At 46.4% G+C, this 23,107-nt stretch overlaps 1 long non-coding RNA gene across 1 annotated transcript; it reads right to left on the bottom strand.

The window, feature by feature from the left end:
• Window positions 1-12,819: 12,819 nt before the first annotated feature.
• On the bottom strand, window positions 12,820-17,776 carry LOC148755678 (uncharacterized). The gene is made up of 2 exons (XR_016018618.1): window positions 17,631-17,776; window positions 12,820-17,487 (listed from the first exon to the last, which is right to left on the bottom strand). It is a non-coding gene; the product is annotated as an uncharacterized LOC148755678 (long non-coding RNA).
• Window positions 17,777-23,107: the final 5,331 nt, after the last annotated feature.

Here is a 23,107-nt window from a genome sequence, read left to right on the forward strand (position 1 = left end):
AAGGAGAGGTGTGCAAAGCAAGACCCCGAGATCCATCCTTGGCCTTGAGAAGCCAGAGCCATTTCTCATGGCCTCAAAACCTCATGAATGGGGGACATCTTCCTGTGTGGAAGTGGGAGTCGTGCTTCTTACTAGACAGAGAACAAGCAATGAAGCCTTTCTGAGCCTCAGTTTCTTCATCTAGAATATAGGGGTAATGGAGCTTTTAGGATTATTATGTACTTCTTCTATGTCCAATACTTGTAATCCTCACAGGACCCCTCCAAGATTGGGAATATCCTGCCCACTTTACAGGTGAGGCCCAGAGAAGGGAATTAACTTGCCCTAGATCACACAGCAAATAAGTAGCAGAGTTAGAAATGAGCTCAGTCCAACCTGGAACCAAAACCTAGACATACTCTTACAGGCTTTGTAAAGGATTGGATAAGAAAAGGACATCTTAAAGAGCTCTTCAGCTTCTTATGAGTTAAAAAGTACCTGCAATGACAGCACAGTTTATAAAACCTGCCATCACCAGCCGGACAGTTAATTAGAATTATTCTCAGTGCAGGGGATAGTTGGGGTAGGGATCCACCTTAACCAAGGTTCTGGCTGGAGTTTTCCAGAAAGGTACCTGATTTCACAGCTACAATTCTATTTTGCTCTCTTCACAGAGGGAGGCCGGCCCTTCACTTAATAGTACCATTTATTTATGGAGATAAACGCTTTATATGCATCTAGTAGTGCCTTATTGCAGTCAATTCTCACGATAATTCTATGTGGAAGGTACTGTGTGATGCTGTTCTTTGGATGAGGTGCTGTGGCACAGGGAGGTTACGGGAGCTGCCAGGGTGGTAGAGCTTGGTTCCAGGCTGACGTAGGATCCGCTCTCCTAACCAGGGCCCAGAAGCGAGGTGCTCAGTGCTGGACCGCCAGCGTTTACAAAGCCTTTCACCCTGTGATCATGACAGCCTCCTCTCAGTCCCGGCAGGCAGCCAGGGCAGAGCCATTCTCTGCCTTACAAATGGAGGAACTGAGGCTCAGGGAGAGGAGGAGGCTTGCTCCCTGCACCACCTCAGCTTGTTCAGTTTGGAAAGCTGGATGTGGAAGTGAAGGGGAAAAGCTCGCCAGTGGTGGCGGACTTCTGCCTGCCAGATGAGCTGTGGCCTAATAATGACTGTGTGTTCCTTCCAGGGAATTCAAGGTGGGGCAGAATGGGTGGGAGTAAGATCAGAGGGCAGGCCAGGCCAGGAAGACTAAAGGGCAGGTGTCTGGGGAGTTGTGGAAAAAGGAAGGGAGCCTGAAACAGGTCAGGAATGGGGCTTGGCCTGGGGATTACTTAGATGGAGGCTTAAAAGGGGCCATGTGGAGTGTGGAGCTCTGACGTCAGACACTCCTGGGTGTAAATGATGACTGTGCTACTTATCAGGCTGGTGAGTTTGGGTAAATATGTCCCTGAGCCTCAGTGTCCTCATCTGTAAAAGGGCCGAAGCCACGTGGGCAAGACCGTGGTATCTGGAGCCCTGACTGGTTAATCCCCACTTTGCCACTTCCTGTGTGACCCAGGGCAAATGAATTTGCTTCTCTGGGCCTCAGTTTCCTCATCTGTCAGGTGGGCCTGGTAATAAAATACCCAGCTCACCGGCTGTTGTGAGGATTGCAGGGCCCAGCAGCATATGAGGAGGCTCCCGCAGACTTTTTACCCGATCAGTCTTTGCTACCATCATCGTCATCTGCATTATCTATCTTTGAGGATTCGTGGGAGGCTTTAACAAGGCCACTGGTGCAAACTGTCTGGCCCAGGCGTTATTGGATAATGACCAGGCAGACTGACAGGTGCCCTGATGTAGGTGGTGGGAGGTGTGGCGAGACTCACAGGATGTTGACAAGAGTCTGCCTGGCTGGGTGGAGGAAGGGTGTGGAAGGCTTCCTGGGGGAGTGGCATTTTCTGGACCTCAAGGACATGTGGAAGCTCCCTGGGTAGAGGAGGGGGACAGTAGAGAAATGAACTTGAGCACAAACTAGATGGTGAGAAGCCCTGAGCATGTCTGGGGACCATGGAGTAGTTTCATTGGGCTGCATGTTTGGGTTGAGGGGTGAGGGGTGGAGCTGCACAGGGGCACTGAGTTCAGATGGCAAAGGGCTCAGAATCCTTGTCTGACGGTTTAAACGTGCTCCAGTAGGTGGGGAGTTTCTATGCCTGTCTACATGGCGGAGTCACCCAAGGGACTTAAAAGACTTATAGATTCCAAGGTCCCACCCAGCAGTATTCTGAGTGATAGATTTCAGGTGGGACCCAGCAATCTATATTATTTAAAGCTCCCCAAGAAATTCTGATGCCTAATGAGGTAGGGGAACCCTTGCCATGGGGAGGGGATGTCTCTAAGCATGGACAGGCTCCATTGAAATACCAGCCCCAGACCTCCAAGATTTGAGCCAGAGCTTGAGAGGGTGGGGAGGGTGTGAGAGCCCTCTGACCCCCAGCCTCCCACTCCTCTCTAGGGGAACCCCGCACTCTGACGGTCACATTGCCAACAGGGCTGGCCTCTAGAAATGCTACTACTCCATAGCTCTCTAGCCCCAGGAAGGACAGCTTACCTACCACCACCCATCCATCTTTTCATTCACCCAACAGTTTTTGAGCTCCCCTACCATGTGCCAGGCATGGGGTTGGGTCCTGGAGGTACAGTGGAGAATAAAGCAAACACTCCACACCCCTTACAAAGGTTTCTATCAGTCCTGGCTCTCTCAGCTGCCTGAGCATGGAGGGCTTTGTCATCAGGAATATGGCTAAGTACAAGAGAGTTAGGACAGGAAACCCACCCAGGGGCTATATAGACAGAGGCAGCAGGAGAGCCCACTGGTCCAGTGTCCAGGCCCCATGCCTCCTAGGCTCTCCCTGTGGTGCCTCCTACCAGGAGAGTCCTGGTGCCCAAGGTAGGTGTGAGGTGTGCAGCCACCCCCCACCCCCAGCCCACAAAGAAGGCAACAGCCTTGGATAAGGCCTGAGCAACTCTTCCCAAGGGAAGGATCAAGGAGCATTTCCTCACAGAGGTAGTAGAAATAACAAATACAAGGAAATGACAGAGATTCCAGGGATTTCAGAGCACACAAGTCCGGTATAGGACGGAGCCGTGCAGAGAGAAGGGGTTAGAACCTGTTGCAGCAACTTCCTGGCCTCCCTCTTGGAGCCGTCTCCTTGTGTCTTCATGCTTTTGTTCTCTTCTTTTGTTTCATCAGGTTCCCTTGCCCTCTCCAGCCCCACCCACACCATTGCCAGTGTGCGTGCTGTGACTATCACTGTCGCACTCGCTCATTCATTGCCATTCATTTGTCTCTTCATTCATTCAACACGTAGGTACCATGCGCCAAACCCTGAGGTTGGAGCTCTAGGCAAAATATGGCCTCACGTGGAACTCGCAGTTAGGTGGGGAAGCACAATGAGACAACTCTAAAACAATGTGATTATTGCCACCATGGTATTGTGCATAGGGTGTCATAAACCCAGGGAGGAACCAAGGGAAAGCTGATTCTGGAAGGAGGGGTGGGAACTTAAGGAGAGTGTGGCAAGCAATGAGGACAGCAAGGGTAAAGGAGGAATAAAAAGATGGTTTGCCAAGGCTAGGGCATAGGGTAGCATCAAAGGACAGCAGGAGCAGAGGCTAGAAAGGTCAGAGGGGCAGTCCATGAAGGACCTTAAATGCTGGGCTAGGGAACTAGAAATGTCTGCCTTTGGCAATTGGAGGATTGTGAGCAGGAGAGGGACACAGTCAGGCTTGTGTCTTAGAGTGATATGTGGAAGCAGGTTTGGGGGAATGAGCTGGACAAGGAGAGGCCAGGCAGAGTGGCCAGTGAAGAGGACCAGACATAGCCCAGGTAGGAGAAGCCAAGCCTAATTAACCTAAGGCCGGGCATGTGGCTTAGCAGGTATGAGCATCTCTGGATGTAAAAACCAAGGTGGGTGTGGGGTAGATGGGCTGTAGAGTTGGCCTCGCCCAGGGCAGCTACGTGTTTCCAAGTCAAAGAGAGGCTGAGGCCAGCAGGAATTCCAGGAACTCCTGGGCTTTGGGCTTGAGCAGGCTCAAGGTCAGCATGATGCAGCTGGGTGTGTGTATAGAGACTTGGGAGGTCCCACAGCAGGACCCCAGGTCATACAGAGGAATCAGGGCAAGGTTCAGCCCTGGGGAAGAGTTTCCACGAGCCATGGCAGGGTGGCGTCCTGGTCCTGAAGGGAGAAGAAGCTACAAGACAAAGAGCAGAGGATAACTGGCTCCAGCACCTTTATGTCCTGGACCACCTCCCTTCAACCTTCAGTGGCTACCTGTGAGGATAGGCTACGGGGGCACCTGGGCTATTTTCTTGCTCTTGCCTGGGTCACTCCGAGGAGCTTCCCTCAAGCTCCTCTTTTTTTTTTTTAATTTTTATTGGGGAATATTGGGGAACAGTGTTTCTCCAGGACCCATCAGCTCCAAGTCAACTCCAAGTCGTTGTCCTTCAATCTAGTTGTGGAGGGTGCAGCTCAGCTCCAAGTCCAGTCGCTGTTTTCAATCTTAGTTGCAGGGGGTGCAGCCCACCATCCCATGTGGGAATTGAACCGGCAACCCTGTTCGCTCTAAGCAACTGAGCCATCTGTCTGCCCATCAAGCTCCTCTTCTTGACTCCAGTTACCATCTGCTCCTGACCCGGGGACCAAAAGTCTGCAGCAGGTCTGTCCTGCCCCAGGCTCTAAGCTCCTGTGAGGATGAACTCTGCTGTACCTGCTCAGGTGCCTTTGGGAGTGTGTGTACTTTGCCAGCCCCCATCACGATACAATCACCAGATACATCACAGTATATGGACCCCAGAGCTCACTTCTTAGAGTGCATTTAGCCAATTAGTCACTCATATAATAAACATTTATTTAGGCGCTCACCATGCCAGTTCCTGCACTGAGAGCTGGACTTACGGGGTTGAATCAGATTTAGTCCTTGAGGGTTCATAGTACACTGGAGGTAGACAAACACATTCAACACAATACGACCTATTAGAACATGACACAACGCACTTCCATATGACTCATCTCAACACAGCACATCTCAGATTTCAGGTCTGTTTTCCAGCTCTCTGGGGCCTGAGCTGGAAAAAAGCACACCTGATAGGCAAAGGGGTTATGGTGGCTTACTAAGTAGGGAGGGGTGTGCTGATATAATACCAGCAGTAGAGGGCAGAGATAAAGGGGCTCCACGGTCAGAATACTTGGCTTTGGTCTTGCCATTGTCATCTTGGACTGATGACTTAAACGCTTGGTGCCTCAGTTTCCACATCTGCAAAATGGAGAAAATAATGTGTATCTCTTAGGATTTGAGGATTAGTTCAGATAATACACGTAGCCTGGCACAGCGCCTGGCATGTGGTAACACAGTACATTGGCTGTGGTGATGGTTGCTGTTGCCTTAGAAGTTTAAAACCTGATTATACCCTTAGATTCTTGAAGTCAGAAAACTGTAGAATCACAGAACCTTAAGCGCTTAAAAACCTTAAACATAGAAAGTAAATAAAACACAGCCCGAATATTAGCTGGGTGGGTGTCCCTGTCCCTTCATGTGGTAGGGAAATTTCTCCTATTGCCTCAGGGCCAGGGCTGTCACATTCAGTTGCTCAGGTTGGGCATTCTATACCTCTAGAGAGAGCCATTCACATAAACTTCCATATAAATGGAGTCCCCTAGATGCCATAGAACCCCTCAGGGCCTGCAACCACACAGAGATGCCCCGTTTTATCCCAGAAAAGCCTGCTAAATCCCAGGGGGTTCACATTCCTCCTGCCCCCCAATCTATGCCTCCGGCAAAGCATGCTGGCTTTGTCCTGAACCACACTGACAGAATGTGACGAAACTCAGACTCTCATTTGGATTTATTATAAAAAGATAAAATCACTCCTCCCAAGCATTCCTAAGAGTAAACTGTACAGAGGTTTCAGAATGTTCCAGAGAAAGATTACGTCTTGTGGAGTGCAGCCTACTGACATCTACATGTGCAATGGGACATGTGCTCCCCTCCCCCACCTTATAGCTCTGTCCCCACCCCCTCTCTCCCTCCCTTCCAAGTCACTCCTCAGGAGCCCAGCCTCTCACTCAGGTCTCTACTCAAAACCTTCATCAAAGCATTTTCCCCACAAAAATATTTCCTTCTTTTCCCAAGAGGAATTCTGGATCATATATTTAGGTAGTAATTTTTGTATTCGTCATCACATTTAGTACCACTTATAAAACCTCACAGAACATTAAAATCAAATAATCTTAGAAACAAGAATCTTGAAATGATCTAGCCTAAGGATCACAAGTTCTAAGAATCGTGAAGAATTTTAGAATCTGCCAAATCCTACAATTGGAAGAGGCCATAAAGGATCATGGAGCCCACACCTTATTCAATGCAGACATCTGTACAACAACATGGCTGCCGGCTGCTCATCCTGCCTCTATTTAAACACAGCCCCTACTCTCTCACCAGGTGATCTGTTTGTTCCATTGTAGGATTACAACATCAGCTGCCTGCCTGTAGAAATGCTTGAGATAAAGAGGACCTTTACTTTCTTTTGTACCTGTGATAACACAGGTGGAGTGGCATTTTAGAGCAATGATAGTTGAGACTCCAGAGCTGGGACCTGGGTGGCATGATAATCATGGTGAGCTCAGCTCTGATTGGGGCAGAGCTGCAGCCAGAGGGGGAGGATGATGGTAGTGGCTAGGATGTATCGATAAGTTATATTTTCATTTAGTTCAAAATATTTTTAAATTGTTTTTGAGATTTCTTCTTTGACCCCTGTGGTATTCAGACGTGTGTTGTTTAATCTCCCAATATTTGGGGATTTCCCAGATAGCTTTCCATTATGCTTTCTAGTTTAATTTCATTGTGGTCTGAGAGTAGATATTGTATGACTTCTACTCTTTTGAATTTGTGAAAGTTATGTTTTACGGACCAGAATGTGGTCTATCTTGGTGAATGTGAGTTTGGGAACAGTGTGTATTCTGTTGTTGTTGGATGAAGTACTTGATAGATGTCAGTTGTATCCAGATGGTGCTGTCGAGTTGACTATGTCCGTACTGAGTGTCTGCCTGCTGGATCTGTCCATTTCAGATAAGAGGGTGTTAAAGTCTCCAGCTATAAGAGTGGGTTCATCTATTTCTCTTTTAAATTCTATCAGAGTTTGTCTCATGTATTTTGACGCTCTGTTGTTAGGCACATGCACAATTCAGGATTATGTCTTATTGGACTATTGACTCCTTTTTCATTATGTAATGCCTCTCTTTATCCCGTTAACTTTCCTTGCTCTGAAGTCTGCTCTGGCTGAAATAAATATAGGTACTCCAACTTTCTTTTGATTAGTGTTAGCCTGGTATATCTTTCGCCATCCCTAACTTTTAATCTATATGAATCTTTATATTTAAAGTGGATTTCTTGTAGACAACATATTGTTGGGTCTTTTTTTTTTTATACCTACGCTGATAATTTCTGTCTTTTAATTGGTACATTTAGACCATTGATGTTAAAGTGATCATGGATATAGTTGGATACGTATCTACCATATTTGTTGCTGTTTTTTATTCATTGCCCTGTTCTTTGTTCCTATTTTTGCCTTCCACTTTTTTTCTGCCTTTTGTGGTTTTAGTTAAATATTTTATCTGATTCCATTTTCTCTCCTTTCTTAGCTTATCAATTATACTCTTTTAAAAACATTTTTAGTGGTTGCCCTAGAGTTTGCAATATACATTTACAACTAATTGAGTCCACTTTCAAATAATACTATTCTGCTTTACATTCGTGCGAGTACCTTATAATAACAAATATTCCTAATTCTTCTTTCCCATCCCTGATATCATTGCTGTCATTCATTTCACTTATAATAGTTGTAATCATCAAATACATTGTGCTATTATTATTTTGAACAAACCTATTCATTAAGATCAATTAAAAAAATTAACGTTTTTATTTTACCTTCATTCCTTCTCTAATACTCTAATGCAGATCCAAGTTTCTAACCTGTATCACCTTCCTTTTCTCTGAAGAAGTTCTCTTAATATTTCTTGCAAGGCAGGTCTACTGACAACAAATTCTCTCAAGTTTTGTTTGTCTGAGAAAGTCTTCATTTCTCCTTCACTTTGAAGAAAAATTTGCAGGATATAGAATTCTAATTTGTGTTTTTTTCCTCTCAGAACTCTTTAAATATTTTACTTCATTCTCTTCTTGCTTTCATGGTTTCTGAAGAGAAGTTGGATGTAATTCTTATCTTTGTTTCCCTATAGATAAGGTATATTTTTCCTCTGGCTTCTTTCAAGATTTTTCTTTATCTTTGATTTTCTGTAGTTAACAGAATATGGTTAAGTGTAGCTCCCCCCCCCCCACCCCCGTTATTCTGTTTGGTGTTCTCTGAGTTTCCTGGATCTATATTTTAGTGTCTGACATTAATTTGGGGGAAATTCTAAGTCATTAGTCCTTCAAATATTGATTCTGTTCCTTTCTCTTCTCCTTCAGGTATTCCCAGTATGTATATGTTATACCTTTTGTAATGGTCCCACAGTTCTTGGCTATTCTGTCCTATTTTTTCTTTTCAGTGTATTTTCTCTTTGCTTTTCAGTTTTGGAAGTTACTATTGAGATATCCTCAAGCTCAGAGATTCTTTCCTCAGCCACGTCCAGTCTACTAATGAGCCCATCAAAGGCATTCTTCATTTCTGTAGAGTTTTTTTTTATCGCTAACATTTCTTTTTTATCTTTCTTATAAATGTCATCTCTGCTTACATTGCCCATCTGTTCTTGCATGTTGCCTACTTTTTCCATTAGGGCCCTTAGCATATTGACCATAATTGTTTTAAATTCCCAGTCTGATAATTCCAACATCCCTGCCGTATCTGAGTTTGGTTTTGCTGCTTGCTCTGTGTCTTCAAACTGTGTTTGCCCTTTAGTATGTCTTGGAATTATTATTTTTTTAATTAAAGTTTATTGGGGTGACAATGGTTAGTAAATTTACAGAGGTTTCAGGTGTACAATTCTGTAATACATCATCTATATCTCACATTGTGTGTTCACCACGCAGAGTCAGTTCTTCTTCCATCACCATATATTTGACCCCATTTACCCTCTTCTACAAACTCCCTCTCCCTGTCTTGGAATTTTTGTTGAAAGCTGTGCACGATGTACTAGGTAGATGGAACTCTTCCTAAATAGGCTGTTAGTGATGTGGTGGTAAAGGTGTGGGGGATGCAAAGTATTCTATAGTCCTATGATTAGGTCTCCGTCTTTAGTGAACCTGTGTCCCTGGGCTGTGAACTTCACAAGTGCTTCTCAGTCCGTCCCCCCACTCCTCCTTGCCCCTTGGATTAAATGGCTGAAAGGGGCTGGACTTGGGTATTTCCCTTTAGGTAGGTTAGGCTCTGATAAAACCCCAATAGGTTAGGTTCTGGTAAAATGGATTCTACTGAGGGCAGGCCTTATTAAGAAGAAGAGTGTTCTGGCGTATTTAAAAATGGTTCCTTTTTTCTCTCCCCCTGCTGGAAGCAGAGGGGATTTTTCTCAGCTATTCACTGTGAGGGCCAGATAGAGCTACTGGAGGTACAATTCACAAACATGGACGTCTCCCTGTGATTGGGTCCCCCTGGAATTTTAAACTCTCAGACTTGTCCACATGGAGCCTCTAGCAATTCTTTGAATTACAGTTCAGGTTTTCCTATCCAGTACTAGTTCCTGTGGAGGTTTGTACTCATGGGCTTCTGCTCTGGAAAGTTGTTATTCTTTGTGTTCGGCTGTCTATCTCTCTAATTTTGGGTGCAGTGGTTTGCCCTGTGACCTCACTTCTCTGATGAATCTAAGAAGTGTTGTTGCTTTTTCAGTTTATTCAGCTTTTTAATTTGTTTTTAATGTAGAGTGACGACTTCCAAACTCCTCATATGCCACACTGGAAACTGGGGGTCTTGCTGTTACCGAACCAAAGTTTGTGTGCCTGATACTTAGAAAGACCCAAACTCAAAATGTCAGAGTTTGGAGAAAGGGAAGGTTTATTGATCGAGAAGTTGCCAACCGAGAAGATGGGAGACCTAAGGGTGTCTCAAATCCATCTTGCTTGCTGGACTAGGTTAAGGGTTTTTAAGGGGCTAGAGGGAACAGGACTGCGGAAGTGCTAGTGGGGTAAGTTTCAATTGGGCGACCTTTGAATTTGGCCGTTTCTGGTAAAGGGGCGTCAACACTGGATCTTCCTGGACAGTGGACCCTTGGCTTCTGAAAGGGTTCCAGTGTTATGTCCTGGTCCATCCTTTGGTTCTATGGGGGGGAGAGAGGTGGGGCAGGGGTGACTTTTGTTCTGAATGGAGCTAGAGGTCGGGAGATCAAAGTTCTCTCCTCTGTGCATGCTTAGGCTGCATGACTTGAGATTTTGGTCTGTTGTGTCTGAAAAGCAGCCCAGTATCTCATTAAACAAGATAGGACCATCTTGAGCTGGTTCTGCAGTTACATTGCTACTGTGTATTGAACACCCATGTGAAGTAAGCACTTTTTAGATGTTATCTCATTTAATCCTCGTATCTGTCCTGGGAAGAAACACCATTACCCCATTTTGTAGAAGGGATTCTTGTAGTTCAGCAAGAATAAGTGACGCCCTCAAGGTCACACAATTAGAAAATAGGATTTGAACTTAGTTCTGTCTGATTACAGACCTGGTGTGTGCCCCACCCATCATGCTACCTCCCACAACTAAGCAGATTCTGGATAGGGCTTCAGGCCCAGAAGCAGACACAAGTCAGAACTAGAGACAGCAGCCCAGGCCAAAATGGAGGATGGGACCCAAAGAATAATAAGAAAGTTCCCAGGGCTCATTCCTGGCAGGCAAGACGCCTGGTCTCTGAAGGTATTGTGCCCCTTCCAGCTATGTGACCTTAGGGAAGTCACTTTTCCTCACCTAGACTCAGATTCTTAATAAGTGGCCCAAGGCCTGGAAAATGGCAACTGCTCAAAAAATGGAAATTTTTACTGTTTTTGCTAGGTAGTAGTTAGTGTTGCCAGCTGGAAGGTTGTGGGTGCTAATACCCACTTAGCCCAGCTCAGGTGAGGTCAGTAACTAGAAAAGACTTGGGAGCTGTCAGACACTCCTGCTGGAATGGCTGGGGGAGGTGGAGGCATTGGAACCTCAGTGAAGAATCATTTTGTTGACAAAGACATAATGAGATATCATAGCTCCATCTTCCCGTGGGACACAGTGGTTACCTGCTCTTCCTGGCTCCTGCCCTGGTTGGCACCCAGAGCTTGAGAGCTTGAGAGGACAGTAGGATCAGTCCTTCCCTGGGGCCAGGTGTGCCGCCTTGTGTAAGGGAGGAAAAGCTTCCTAGATCCAGCTCAGAGCCAAACCTGACACTTCCTGATCAATTCCAATGTCAACTCTCATGACAAGAACTTCTACTTCTGGTTAAGATGGAGTAACAGAAACTAGGTTTACCCTCCCATCTGAAACAACTTTAAAAAAAAAAAAGACAAAAAACGTGGCACTCAAAACATCACACAGCAGGCAATGACAAACAGTAATCACGGAGAGAAGGAAAGAAAAATAAGGTGAGTCCCATGACTACCTCAAATTGGGCTGCATGTTTGGGTTGAGGGGTGAGGGGTGAGGCTGCACAGGGGCACTGGGTCCAGATGGCAAAGGGCTCAGAATCCTTGTCTGACAGTTTAAACGTGCTCCAGTAGGTGGGGAGTTTCTATGCCTGTCTACATGGCAGAGTCACCCAAGGGACTTAAAAGACATATAGATTCCAAGGTCCCACCCAGCAGTATTCTGAGTGATAGGTTTCAGGTGGGACCCAGCAATCTATATTATTTAAAGCTCCCCAAGAAATTCTGATGGATACCGAGGTAGGGGAACCCCTGCCATGGGGAGGAGATATCTCTAAGCGTGGACAGGCTCCATTGAAATACCAGCCCCAGACCTCCAAGATTTGAGCCAGAGCTTGAGAGGGTGGGGAGGGTGTGAGAGCCCTCTGACTCTGACCCCCAGCCTCCCACTCCTCTCTAGGGGAACCCCACACTTTAAGTCCACATTTATTGCCAGAAAGTTTTTTTATAAAGATATATATTTACAGTATAACCCAGCAATTCAAGACATATGGAAGCATATGTCTACCCAACGACTGTGAAAGCTCATAACAACTCTATTTGTAGTAGTCCAAGATTGGAAACAATCTACTTGTTCACATCCACATGTGAATGGATAAAGAAACTGTGATCTATTCACACAAGGGGTACTACTCAGCAATGAAAAAAAATGAGCTATTGATACATGCAACAATATGGATGAACTGTTAAAACAAGCTGAATGAAAGAAGCCAGACCCCCTTCCAAAAAAAACCAAGTACATAACATGTGTGATTCCATTGATATGAAATTCTAGGAAATGCAAACTAATCTACGGTGCCAGAAAGCAGACCAATGGTTCGCGGGCATGGATGGTGGTGGAGACATAAGAGAGAAGGCATTACCTAGGTGAATAAACAACTTTTGGGGGTGATAGATATGTTTATTATCTTGGTGGTGGTGCTGGCTTCAAGTGTATGTACACATGTCAAAACATCACACTGTAAGGGCGGCCGGATGGCTCAGCTGGTTAGAGCGTGAACTCTCAACAACAAGGTTACCAGTTCAATCCCCACATGGGATGGTGGGCTGCACCCCCTGCAACTAAGATTGAAAATGACAACTGGACTTGGAGTTGAGCTGCGCCCTCCACAACTAGATTGAAGGACAACAACTTGGAGCTGATGGGCCCTGGAGAAACACACTGTCCCTCAATATTCCCCCCAAAAATTAAAAAACATCACACTGTATAATTTAAACATGTGCTGTTTATTATATGTCAATTATACCTCAATAAAACTGTTTAAAAAACCTGAAGGCAGCTCTGCGTAGGCACAGCCAGTCTGGTCTTTACACGGCACTCCTCCCCCATCTCCTCCTCCTAAGGGACAGTGTACATTGAATGGTTACCATGCAGGAGGAACTGTCTGCTAAATACTATATGGAATTTTTCATTTAATCCTCACAACAGCCTTGTGAGGTGGTGCTATTATTATTAACTCTGTTTTACATGTGAGGAAACCGAAGGTCAGAGAGGTTAAGTCACTTCTCCAAGGAAATGTCACCTGACTGAGTCCTGGCCCCAGCATTTACCCCTAACTTAATGCAAACTCTGATTTGTTCTTATGATTATACAAACATTATGATATTTGTGGGAAACTATATTTAAAATTTTAAATTGCTTTCAATCAATCCCTGTACATAATTAAATATCCTAATACATCTAATGATTTTTATTTTCCATTATTTTTTATCTATATGATGGTATTTTTACCATCATAATTCAGCATTTGTTTCCCTCCCCCACAACTTTACATCTTTACAAGTGGGCTTATTCTCTTCTACACAAAGAACATGAAGAACAGCTTTTAGGTAGGTGATTTTTTTCCTTTCAAAGTCCTAAAAGTGGGATGCAGGGCACAAAGTGTTATGGTGTTTTCCTCCTTATCCTGATCTAAAAAAAACTACAACTCAACCTTTTTACTGTTTATAAGCTGGCCCTTCCTGGATCTCTAATCCAGACCCTGAAATTATTTGTAACAATTGTCATTTTTGACCACCAAGCACCCATTCTCCCTATGTCTCTAGAAAGTTGCTCATTCCCCAGCACCAAGAATAGGTTCTGACAGGTTTTATCCAACCCATATATCCACAGCCATTGTCCAGGCTTGGCCTGGAACCAATCAGAGGCAGGGAAAAGCAAGGAGTCTTTTTCTGGCATTCTTGAGAAGTGTCCTGTCTTTTCCATGGGTGCTAGCAGGGAGACGCTCTTTCATGGAACAATACAGAGAAGGGCAAGGAGACTTTTAGCAGAATGGTGGTGGTGATGGGAAGCCTTCAACTGACACTGCCGAGATTAGAGCAGAGAAGAGAGAGAGACTCCTTCCCCATTCTTGATGATATCATTTGAGCCACCTGAAGCCAAATAACAGATTCCTTTTGTTTAAACCAGTTTTCATTCATTTATTTATGTCACCAATATATACGAGGCGAGAGAGTTCTACCTATAGTCTGGATAAAAGTTCTTTATCTGATATATGGTTTGCAAATGCTTTCATCCATCTGTGCCTTTCCTTTTTGTTTTTTAATGGAGTCTTCCAAAGAGCAGAAGTTGTTCATTCTGATAAGGTCTCGTTTATCAATTTTTCCTTCTTCTGTGGTTTCTGAGTTTTGCGGCCTATCTAAGAAATCTTTGCTTAGCCCAGGGTTTCTCAATTTCAGTACTAATGTTATTTGGGACCAGATAAGTCCTTCCTGTGGGAGGCTGTGCTGTGTAATGTAGAACGTTTAGTAGCATTCCTAGCCTTTACCTATTAACTCAGTAGCATCACCCCTCTAGTTATGACAAATAAAAATGTCTCCAGACATTGCCAAATGTTTCCTGGGGAAAAAATTACCCCTAGTTAAATAACACCGGTCCGACCCAAGATAAAAATAATTTTTCCCTACATTTTCTTCTAAAAGCTTTATAGTGTTAACTTATGCTTTCTATTTAATATTCTGAGTTAATTTTGCATTTGATGTGATGGCTAAGACTCATTTTGTCACATATAGATACTTAATTATTTCAAAAGCTTCATTTGTTGAAAAATTATCCTTTCCCTATTGAATTAACTTGGCCCCTTTATCAAAAATTAATTAAATGTATATGTGTGGGTCTATTTCTGGACTCTGTTCTAGTCCACTGATTTATGTGTCTATCAGTACTGCACTGCCTTGAATTTTATATTAAATCTTGAAAGCAGGTAGAGTAATCCTCAAATTTTGTTCTTCCTTTACAAAATTGTTTTTGTTATGCTAGGACTTTCACGTTTTCATATAAATCTTGGAATCAACTTGTTAAGTTCTACAAAAACCTCCTGCTGGTGTTTTCATTGAGATTTTATTGAATCTACAGATTAATCTGAGAAGTATCATCTTAGTATTAAGTTTTCCCATCCATGAACATGCTGTACCTTTCTATTTTAAAATTTCTCTCAGCAATGTTTTGTTGTTTCCAGTGTGCTGGTTATAGTGGTTGTAAAAATACGTTCACAAATTATTTGCTACACTTCCCTTCCATAGGTGGATGTTAATTCTCCTCCCTCTGAGAATGGGCTGGATTTAGTGACTTGACTTGCTCTAATAGAGAGAATAAAGCATAAGTGATAGCGTGGAATTGCAGAGACAAGGTCAGAAAAAGCAATGTGGCTTTCTGATTGGGTTGCCCTTTCTCCCGTGGATCATTCGCTCTGGGAGAAGCCAGCTGCTGTGTTCTGAGCCGTCCTGTGGAGAGTTCCATGTGATGAGGAACTGAGGCCTCCTGCTAAGAGCAACATCAAGCCTTCAGATGACTGCAGCTCTGGCTAACATCTAGGTTGCAACTTCAAGAGAGACCTTGAGCCAGAAACACCCTGCTAAGCTGCTCATGAATTCCCAACCCATGGAAACTGACGTAGTGAATGTTTATTGTTTTAAACCACTAACTTTGGAATAATTTGTTACACAGCAATAGATACATTTGATGGTTTTTTCTTTTTTATGTGATTTAAAAATATGGTTTCAAAACTTCAGTTTCCAGTTGTTTATTGCTCGTATATAGAAATATAATTGAATTTAGAATATTGACTTTGTATCTTGTCACCTTGCTAAACTTAATTCTAGTAGCTTACAAGTCTGTAATTTTGATGTGCTAGGAAACTAGTGTGATAATCCTTAATTCCTGCTTTAGGGCTGTGCGCCGCCTTCTTTTCTGAAGTGTACCTTTAAAATACCACATTCTTACTAATTCTAAGTCTGTGGTCATTCCCCTCTAACACTAAGAACCTTTAGGACAACCAATAGCAGGAGTACATAGATTTTACTTTCATAGTTTAAGATTAACACAACAATTCAACTATCATCCAACTTTGCTTCACTTAATTCTGCTGGCTACTTTAATTTCTCTTTTCAGTCACTTGAACAGGCTTGAACAGGCTCAGATCTCTGGACTTCTCCATACTGTGACCTCTTTGCCTCCATTTCCCTGTCATGTTTTCATATGTTTCCCCATTCAAGTTCCCAAGTGTGACAATTTGGTTTGGACCATTTCATCCTTTCCCTCCATGTCATTGGTGGCCAGGCAGCCCTGACCAGGTAGTCAGGTCTCCCTTTCTTCCAGTTTGTCCTGTCCATAGGGCACAAGATTCCACGGTCCAAATGTACCTGCTTGGGCTGTGGGGGTTGGGGACAGAGCAGTCTCCCTTAGAGTACGATGAGGTGGGCCCTGCGATGGACACCTCTCATGCAGACCTCCAACCCTAGGTCCTACCTCCTCCTTAGTCTTGAATCACTCTGTGACCTTAACACTGCTCCTCATTCAACCCATGAGCGAAACCCAGACCCCATTTATAGAACTGAATATTATTATGCATTGATTATCTCCCTCCCTCCCAAACCCTCCTATTCCTTTCTGCTCATTTGTAGCCAGAACTGAAAGTCCCAGAAAAATCATGCACTCCAATCCAGGCATCTTGCAGGTGGAAAAACTATGGCCTGAGAGCTCAAGTTCAGATAGAGGCAAAATATAAATATAGGCCCCCTAACTTTCCCAAGTTGGTGTTTTTCCACTAAGCAGTACTTGGCTCTAGCAGGCATGCCCACCTCCCACTCCCACTGGGGTCTGATGGGGTCTGGCGCTGCAGTCCACTGGAGGCAGGCTGGGCCAATGAGCAGGTAACAGCTATGACCTAGCCTAAGCTGTGGGTGGCAGGTGTCCCACCCCACCCAGGGTCAGGCTTTAGGGCTTAGTGAGTGAGGGTCTAAGTTCAGGTTTGGCTAGGAGATGAGAGGTACAGCAACGGAGCTGGCTGAGTTGGAGCCAGAACCAACAGACCTGGATTAGTTTTCTGTGGCTGCTGTAACAAATTACCATAAACTGGGTAGCTTAAAATAACAGAAAATGTGTTCTCTCACAATTTTGGAAGCCAGACTTCTGAAAGCAAGATGTTGGCAGGGCTCCACTCCCTGCCTGGACTCTGGGGAAGAATTGGTTCCTTGCCTTTGCCAGCTTCTGGTGGTTGCAGGCCTTCCTTGGCTTGTGTCCACGCCACTCCAATCTCCCTCTATCTTCACATCGCCTTTTCCTCTGTGGAGGCATGTCTTCTCTGTCTGTCCCTCTGCCTCTGTCTTCTAAGGACACTTGTGATGGCATTTAGGGCCCATCTGGACAATTCAGGATACACTCTTCTTCCCAGGATCCTTACATTCATCACATCGTTTGCCATATAAGGTGACACGCACAGTTTCCAGGGATTTGATGTGGATATCTTTTGGGGGCACCACTTTTGGCTGACCCCAGACCTCAGCATGCCACACTGCTATCTTTCTTCCTGTGGCCTCTGAACTGTGGGGCAAGAAGCAGCAGGCCAGGGTTTATAGGGCAGCAGGCCTTTTTCTTCCTGGGAGTAGAAGGGAAACTGGAGGTAGTCAAGAGAGAGAACAATTATGGCCCTCCTACTAATTTGACACTGTATTTGATTGGGCTGCCATAACAAAATACCACAGATCAGGTGTCTTAAATAAGAGAAATGTATTTTCTCACCATCCTGGAGGCCGGAACTCTGAGATCAAGGTGCCAGTGTCATCAGTTTCCCGTGAGAGCTCTTTTGCTTGCTTATAGACAGCTGCCTTCTTGCTATGTCCCCACAGAGCCTGTCCTCTGTGTATGGAGCTTGGGGGAGGAGTCGGGGAGCACAAGCTCGGGAGCTCTCTGGAGTCTTTTCTTAGAAAGACACTAATCCTACCAGATCAGGACCCCACCTTTATGACCTCACTTAACCTTAACTACTTCCTTAGCGGCCTCATCACCAAATACAGCCACACTAGGGGTTAGGGCTTCAACATATAAATTTAGGGGAGGGGGGATGTGAACATTCAGTCCATAACAGACCTTTTTGCTTATGTTCTTCTTGCGTCATCTCTATATTGTCAGATAGGGATTAGTATTCCTATATGACAGGTGAGGAAATAAGCTCATAGAGGAAATAATTGCCCAAGTAACTCACCTGTCCAAGTCAGGATTCAAAGCCAGGTTGGTCTGACTCTGAAGTCCATGCTGATTGCACTGCCCTGGACTCCCCTGGGAACTCCCGAGCTAAGGCTCCAGCTCTAGCCCACACACACACGCTGCTTTTACTGCCACTGCCTTCTACCAGCAGTGCACACTCAGTGTTCACAGCCTTTTTACAGCAGCATCTATCTTCAGCCCTCAAGATCCCAATATACTCATGGCTTTCAGGTGTCTTGAGGAAGGCAGTGACCGGAGGAAGGCAAGGGTCCTCGTGTTGGGCTTCCCTGTTTCTACACTGGCTTGAGCCATGCAGGGCACGGGGGATAGTCTGATGAGAATGACCTGAGGAGGGGCCATGGAGGAAGCCCTTCTCCCCAAAGAGTTAGGAGATTCAGTTGAGGTCCAAGCAGGACAGCCTCCATGAGAATCTCTGGAGGTCTGTTTCACATTCTCAGTTTTCTCATCTGTTAAATGGGGGGATTCAGTTCATCTGTAAGATATGTTCAAGTCCTGAACCTCTGTGATGTAAAATACTGTCATACTGACAAAGCCCTCATATTTGCACAGCCCTCTCTGGTTAACAAAATGCTTTCACTCATCGCTAACTATTCAGTTAACTTGTACTTGACATGTACTTGACCATGTGTTGGGTGATGCTTGGCAATAGAGGACATAGAGAGATGAGGGAGGCCCAGTTCCTGGCCTCGGAGAACTGCAATCGCAGGTATAAAGGCAGACATAAAGGGAGGGGTGGGTAAGAGTGTGTACATGGTAGATAACTATCCCTGGGTGCTGAGGGGGAGGGACTTGGAGGGAGGGATAGTGCCGCATATGACTCCACATCCTGTAAAGCAAAGAAGGCATTTTTGTCTCCATTTTACAGGTAAGGAAACTAAGGCTCAGCAAGAGAAATGACAACCTAGGGTCATACAACCAGGAAGAAGCCAGGCCTGCCTTCATTCCAGGGTCTTGTCTTTTGGCACAGTTTGCCTTACACTGTAGGGGACACTGGGATGGAGGATAGGAAGGAATCTGAGCCAGACACTGAAGATACCTGTGAAGAGTTCTCAGTCTGGTGGGGAGGTGGGCACATCAATGCTCCACTCCGAAGAATGTTTACTAAGTACAGTTTGGCGACCTGGTGGATGTCAGGCCTCAGACTAGGACTGAATCAAAGGGTTTCCCAGCCCATGGAGAGCTGCAGGCTACTGGGGGTGAAGACACACACACACCAGGGTCAGGGCAGTGACAATGCACAAGAAGTCCCGGCTTGGGCACGCTCAGGGCTTTCAACCCACACGAACCCATGGCTTTGGACATTCACTCATCCACTCATTTGTTCTTTCATCAGTCATCACACAGCACTGAGAGCCATCTGTGTACCCAGCCCTGTGCCTGTTAGGGGAGACTTTCCTCCCTCTTTGAACACCAGTTCTGAGCCCTCAGCATGTGGGGCTACAGCCCTGGGTCTGCATTTGCGTATGTACATGACTGTTGCTCAGTGGCCTGGACATCCCCAGGGCAGGGGCCTGGTCTCACTCCTCTCTAGCTGACCTAGAGGAGACTGCACCAGGCTATTTGGTGCCTAGGAGCTTCTCTCTGATGCTCCCAGCACTCCCTGTCTAGGAATAGGGATTCAAGGCCAGGCTGCAAGGACAGGAGGTGTGTGTGAGCACAAGGACCCCACTGCCTAGGTCTGCAGATCAGCTCCAAAGCAGAAGGGCAGAACTGGAGGGGCCCAGGTCACAGCGATCAGCCTTGTTCCCCACTGTACTGATGAGATAATTGAGGCAGTCACTACCGCTCACCCCCTACAACTGGTGGGGGCCCAGCATCTTAGCTCCTAGTTCTCCTTGCCTGCACGCCTATCTTGGGTGGTCCTCTGGCCTCCCATTTGGCTGTTTTGATGGGAATAGGCTTGGTGGTGGGCGTGGTGGGGGAGGGCAGCCTCTCTCAGTCCAAAGGACATTTCCTCCCAAAGTGCTTTTGATCTCCAGTGAGCCCGGCCCAATTCTCCTCCCAATTCTGCCCCAGGATTGCCCGAGCATGGAGGACGAGAGGTGGAGGAGGGGCGCGTGGGGAGAGTTAAGTACGGGTAATACCTAAGGATCATTCTCCAGCCCTCTGACAGTCGGAATCTCTTGAGTGGTTCCTGGGGGCACAAACAAACGCGTGCATGTGTAAAATCAGGTGGGGGCACGGGTCTGTGTAACTGCACACACATGCACGCACATGCGTGGGTGCCCGTGTTCGCGAGATTGTGAGCACCATGAAGGCATCCTGTGAGCATATGCAATCGTGCCCCCATGGATGCCTGGAGAAGGCTTTGGTCTCCCGCTAACCGCCATCAGCGCCACCACTCCCCCTCCCTTTGATGTGGACAGGACTATCTTGCCTAAAGAGCCGCTTGGAGACTGTCCGTTCAAATTGATTCCTCCTAGATAAGACATTCCGGAGAGCGGACCAGTACCTGAATATTCTTGCAGATCGAATTCTGCTTAGAGGCCTGGGGCAGAGTCCCCGTCCTCACACTAGGGGAGGAGGTGCGTCGGGCCACGCGTGAATACAAGGGGGAGCCCTGCCTCGGCCTCGCCTGCAAAACACAGGGCTGTGCATTTCACCAGCTCTGGCCCCCAACCCCGGCGGTGGGCTCCTCCGTGCAGGACCCGGGGCCAGCCTCTTTCTTTGGGCCGCAGACATCCCGTCTGCCAAACAGGGACCCCGCCACCTTCTCGGGCCGTGGGGGCCGTGGGAGTGAAAGCGCGGGTGGAGGAGATCTGCCCGGCCCAGGCAGGGTGTGCCCTTGTGCCCGGCACCCACCCTGCCCCCCTGTCTATCTGCGGAGCCCAGGAGTCGGCGGGCGTCAGGGCCGGGCGGCGCCCGGCGGGCGACACTGGCCTTTTGTTACCTGCCCGGCGCCAAGCCGACGAGCGCTACGTGCGGCCGGGGCGGGCGGGGCCGGGGGCGCCCGGCCTCCCCCCTCCACTCCCCCTCCTTCGCCCCCGGCCTCGGCCTGGGTCTCCTCCCTCATCATCTTTGTGAAACCCGCTCCCGCGCCCCTCGCTGGCTTCCTCCTGTCCCTGCCTTCCCGACACCCGCGTGGGCTGCTCACCCACCGTCACGGAACCCAACTTGCACTTTCTAGTCGGGGTTCAGGAGACCAGTCTTTCCCTGCCCCCATCGCCTGACAAACTCGCACCCCAAGGCCCAGCTCAAAGGCGACTTCTGGGAAGCCTCTCTGACGCCCAGTTTTCGTCATTCTCCTTGGGTAACCCTCTGTGTCTGATCACTCTTGTGGAGGCTTGTCTCCCCTCAGGACCCAGGGCGGGACCCAGCACCCTCTCGGGCACAGGCCTGACCATCCAACAGATGTCTTCAGTGGGAGAGTGAATGAGTGAAGCTGGAGACAGGCAGGAAAGAAAACCGATGACTGAGGGTGAAAGCCCAGCATGGGCCCTGTCCACTGCCCCAGCTGATGCCTGAGCTTCCTTGCTCCTGGCCACCTACCCCAGGGACCCCTTGAGTGTACTGAGACCCTTGATTTACATGACCTGCTCAGCCAGAACCTCTGGCCTCCCAGCCTTTGCTCAAGCTGTTCCTTCTACCTGATACACTCTCCAGCCACAAGTGCAAACCAGACCCTTCCAAGGCTCATCTCTCCTGGAGAAGCCATACCTGATGCTTGGGGCTTTGTGGTGACCTGTGCACAAGCTTTTGGTGCTTTACAGACAATGTTGCATTCCCCCTCATTGCAACCCTGCAAAATAGTTAGGTGGCAGTCCACAGGTGACAGACCCTAAAACATACTTTTTATCCCACCCCACACTGTTGCCTTTCTCTTCCAGGCCTTCCCCCTGGGGACAACTATTCCTCTGACAGCTCCCCATCTCTGGCTCCCTCCCCCTTTTCAAATGGCCTGAGCAGGGCAGGGGTGGGATTCTTGCACCAGGGCAGGTTATTCTGAGGCCCCTGTAGCTTTGGGGCTGCTTGAGGAATTTCGATGAGAGAATTTGTAGGGTGTGGTGAAACCTGAAATGGAATGTGGGGCCCCGGGACAGAAACCTAGCAAAAGGTGGAGAAGGCCACAAGTGATGGCTTTCCCAGGCCCTGGGAAGCCAAGACTAGTTTGAATGACAAAGAGTTCCCCGGGGAGCTGAGAAAGGCTTGTGAGGATGGGAATGTGGGAGGAGGAGGGTCAGAAGGGCGGGAAGGAAACTGCCCAAGGGTTCCCATCTGCAGCGGCCCTTTCAAGTCTTGCTAAACCCTTAACAATGAGAGGAACTGACCTACAGGCACCACAGGCAAAGGATGATTAACGTAACTCACTGGGGAAATATAAAAGTTTTATGAAAAATGTTAGAAATTCCAAAGTACAAATGAAAAGGAGATGCAGCTTTTCTTACCTATAGAATTGGTCAAGACAAAATAAATGAGGACAGCAGATGTTGGTAAGATGTGAGGAAACCAGTGCCTTTTTCTCTGCCAAGGAGGTAAATTGTACAAGGTTTCTGCATGACCGTTTGACAGTATGTACAAAAACTTTTAAAAGAGTTATACTTTGATTTAGCAATTTTACTTCTAGGATATAACCTAAAATCAAAGATTATTTATCCAAGCCTTATTTATAATGGGGGAAAATTGGAAATTTCCTAAATGTTCAATGACAGGGAATTGGGTAAATAGATTATACCACACTCATAGATGGAAGGCTGTGCAGAAATTAAATATTAGGCACCTGATGAATATTAAAGACATGAAGAAACACTCAAGATATGCTGATAAATATAAAGTGGAAGTGATAAAACAGCATGACTCCAATTTTATATAATGTCTATATAAATATGCACAATATCTACCATTCATAGTGCTGGATTGGATGCTCTACCCTGTGCTAAGATCTTGACCCAATCTCTCATTCAAGTATCACAGGATCCTTGCAAGCGAGATTCTAGTAACTGCGTGGGGTCAAAAAAAAAAAAAAAATCTCACAAGGAAATTCACCAAAATGT

Source organism: Rhinolophus sinicus, chromosome 14 (genome assembly GCF_057876585.1).
Source record: "Rhinolophus sinicus isolate RSI-liver-muscle chromosome 14, RSI-T2T, whole genome shotgun sequence".
NCBI lineage: Eukaryota > Metazoa > Chordata > Mammalia > Chiroptera > Rhinolophidae > Rhinolophus > Rhinolophus sinicus.